Below are 4,567 nucleotides of genomic sequence, written 5' to 3' on the forward strand. Positions count from 1 at the left end.
TGGGTTGAAGATGACTTGAGTGGCTATTGACCTGTTGACAGTTCGGGGTCAATGCCACTCGCCTGTTATTTAGAAAATTATTACAAACATATAGAAGCCCACAAACCAGACGGAAATGGTGGCACAAGGCCAATAAGTTACAATTTGGGCCTTCTTGGACTTAGATTACACGAATATATTTACAAAATATAAAAAAATCTAACTTAATATTGTTTATACACACACACACACACACACATATATATATATATATATTTATTTAATGTGGTGTTTGGATGATGGAAATCGGGGGCCACAATTCGTGTGCTTTCGGCACAATCAAGCGTGGGAGTAAGCAGTAGGATAAGGCGAAAAGGTATTAAGTCCGAAGTCCGTTTTTTGTTGGTTCATTAGGCAAAGTCCAATGTCCTCACGAATTAAATCTGTATTTTGGTATCAATGCTTTCACTAGTAGCAGGAAATAGTGGCAACATCCACATATCTCGTGCACGCGGCAGCAACACCCAATTAAATGTCAACAACCACCCCATCCTCTTATGTGAAAATAGACAAAAATCAATAATTGTATTCGTTAGAGCCCCATGTTCGCCATTTGCACCCAATAATGCTTTTGGATTTTGAACCCAAAGGCAATAAACGCACATCCATGCAACACTCACAAATATATTTTTCAGAAAGCTAGGAGGTCACTAAACAGGAGCACCACACCAACCAACAACCATCATTGAATACTATCTTCATTTTAAAACCCACGCACTATCTTTACTCACTACATTTTTTATTTTTTAAACACTCACAGACACATTTTTCAACTTCATCTTAACTCATTCATAACTCCAGCCACCAACGTCTTCAGTGTTTCCTTTACAACAACAGCAAGAAGACAACACCTAATATCACATACGCACCAAAACTTCATATTGCAGGGCATCAACATACTTCACACACATACACCATAGCACACAAACACTTTCACACCTATCTCCACCATACTAGACCAGAAGCTCACACAGAATTCTCTACAGACTCATCATCAACACAGCTACAGGGCCACCTTCTTCACTTTCACCAACGACCACTGCACTGAACTTCTTCACTATACAAAGATACTGGCATCGACTGGCAGCACCACCAACCACCATCAGGCACCAACCACCATCAGCATCATTCCAGCAGCAAGACTTTCACCTTTTTCTCAAACCAACACCACCAATATAGCACTACGGAAACAACACCGACTACAACAATTCAAATACCCCAAACACCACTACCGAAACAGCCAACATCCACTGCACTGAACAACTCCTTTACTATGCATCAGCATCCCTTTCAACAAGCAGTTATCAATCAGCACTACCAATCATCTTCACGTCCAACTCGCAACCAACTGTCATCCCCACAATACAACCACCACTAGCACAGACATCACCACCAAATAGCCACCACCTTGATCCAAAGACTACGGAAACAAAGACACTTGCATCTACCGTCACCACTAACCTGTCACAAATCAACCACCAACAAACAAAGTCCCACGGTCTCCAATCATCAACAAAGACCGACCAACCACTTTGACCGCCAAGAACCAACAGCCACCATCCCAATGCCTTTCCGGTTCAAAGCAACACCTTCAATAAGAAGAAATCGTGATTTAGAAGCAGAAATTAAGAGAAGTTAGGGGCGAGATGAGGTTTATGTGAATAGAAGAAGAAAAAGAAGCAGGAGGATGAAGCATAGAGAAGAAGAGAAGAAGGAAGGAAAAAGAGAAGAAAGAAGAAGAAAGCATTTTTTTTTCGCTAATCAAGAAGAATAAAGGCGATTGGGTTTTTTTTTTTTTTTTTTGGAATTATTGTTTAGAGGAAAATGAAAAAATTGTGGAGGGATTAGAAATGATTATGGAGTGTTGTGACCAAATTAATTTATTTTGCAAATTTTACAGAAAACGCAGCAGCGCCATTGATCATGATCATGATCCTCGGCAGCGGCGCCATTGATCAGTCTGTAAAACAGCGGTCGGGTTTGTCATTTCGTTCACATTTCAATAAAATTGCAAAACATTATTTATAAACAAAAATTAATCTGATCACGTGATGTTTGTGAAAGTGAATTTAGGTGAGAAAATAATGAAAATAAAAGAAAATAGACTTTGATTTCGGATATAAAAAATCTATTTGAGGGAATCATATCTTCGTTAAAAAAGTTAGTCTCAATTTTTGATCCCTAATAAAGACTTCATCTCTGAACGAGCGTTATTAGCGCGTGTAATTGATTCAGAACCTCATCTCTGGGTGAACTTACTCGGTTCCTAATCGTTATAATTATCGAAATACCCTCCTTAACAGATATAATCCTCACTCGGGCAGAGTTTCTGCTCCGAGATCATATAACTAAATTGTTATTCTAATTAACAGAAAATAAAATTGAATTAAAAACATTTTAATTAAAAACTGGAAATCAAATTCTTCATTACACTAGGAAAGCAGTAAACTACTCTACTCCTATTGATGGAATGCTAACCATTCCATCCCAAAAACTAAGACTAGACCCTTCTATTTATAGTTTTTTAGATGGTCTAGATTCAATCTATCTAATCTAAATCTAACGGTTACAAATAAAATATAATATTCCAGGGAATATTCTAAGAATATTCTAGAAATATTATTTAGAATAGTAATGGGCTTGGACTAAATAGTAATAGGCTTTGGCTTTATCTTCATATTCCAAACTGTACGACCATTTTTTGGAAGCTAGATACCATTATGTAGAGTTTTTTGCGCTAATCAGTTTAGCTAGTCAAATACTTGAATTAGAATTAGGAGACGGAAGATATCGCCATTTGAAGTTTTCTCTTGACTTTCAGTGATTTAGGTCAGTTTGACCAAGTTTTTTTTCTCCGAAAATCTCTTCTTTAGCTGGCTTAGGGACTCAAGTTTGGATTCTTCAACTTGTTTCATGGTTCTTTAAGTCCATGAGCTTTGCTGGTAGTTTGGAGTTTTAAATGAGCTGATACTGAAGATTTCAAGTCCAAGCTTTATTCGGCTGTATTTCATGCTAAAACGCAGGTTCTGTGTGTATTTTATCGTTGGCTGTTGAAACTTGTGAAAACATGAAAATACAATTAATTTACATTTATTAAACACATAATTGACCCAAATGTAATGTCTTATTAAAACACAGTTTTGGGTACTTATCACTTCTCTTTTTTTCTTTCCAAATATTGCCTCAATCTCGTCATCTTCTACAACTGTTTTTGCCCGAGGAGCATTGTCGTTATTTTTTGAAGTCTTCTCAACACTTACTTGGTCATTGTTTGTCTGATCAACCCTAGAAGCTATTTTCCATGTCTCTTTCATCTCTTGAACAAGAGGGTCTCTTTTCCTCTTTAGCACAAGCTTTAACCTAGGTTTAGATACTTCCCCACAACCAAAACCATTAACAGGATATGCTGCATTGTCTTTAACATCAGCCATATCTTACTTACTAATATTGTTGCTCAACAACGAAAGTTAAAACTAACAGGGAAACTAGTTTTTTTTTTTTTTTTTTTTGAAGAACAAAACAAAATGTAGAACAAGAGAGGAGAAATAACTAAGAGAGTTTCTTATATATAGAGAGAGAGATTAGAGAGTGGGAAGATGGAAGTACACACTTGGCTTGGAGTTAAATCTAACTAATTTTCACTACTTTCTATTTCTATTTTCTAATTTAACAACCTGGATTTGTCTGTTTTTAACTTATCACCGCCCCTTTCTAATTTGCCATTTGCACATGCACGTGGCTGTTGCTTGAATGCATTATTTTATTATGTTTATATGAACAATGAGTGTTAATAGCTCATGTTGAGGTATGAACAGTGATTGTTCATACCCCAAATAGGTATGAACAATCATTGTTCATACTCCAATAAGTGTTCATACTATACATACATCACATAATATATGATCAGTAAGAACAATCAGTGTTCATAGCTCATGTTCATATATGAACAATGACATGTTCATACTTCAATAGGTGTTCTTACTGATCATACACTATATCGAGGTATGAACAATCACCCCAAATAGATATGAACAATAATTGTTCATATGAACAATGAGTGTTCATAGCTCATATTGAGGTATGAACAATGATTGTTTATACCCCAAATAAGTATGAACAAGCATGAACAATGATTGTTCATACTCCAATAAATGTTCTTACTGATCATACATTATGTTGAGATATGATCAGTATGAACAATGATCATTGTTCATACTGATCATACATTAGAGTATGAACAATGAGCAATGATTGTTCATACTGTTCATACCTCAACATAATGTATGATCTGTAAGAACACGGTTGTTCATACTCCAATAGATTTTTTACTGATCATACATTATATTGAGGTATGAACATTGATTGTTCATACCCTAAATAGGTATGAACAATGAGTGTTCATAGTTCATGTTAAAGTATGAACAATAGGTATGAACAATCAATTATACTCTAATAGGTGTTCTTACTGATCATATATTATCTTGAGGTATGAACAATGATTGTTCAAACCCCAAATAGGTATGAACAT

This window comes from Coptis chinensis, chromosome 4 (assembly GCF_015680905.1).
Source record: "Coptis chinensis isolate HL-2020 chromosome 4, ASM1568090v1, whole genome shotgun sequence".
In the NCBI taxonomy this organism is placed as follows: Eukaryota; Viridiplantae; Streptophyta; class Magnoliopsida; order Ranunculales; family Ranunculaceae; genus Coptis; species Coptis chinensis.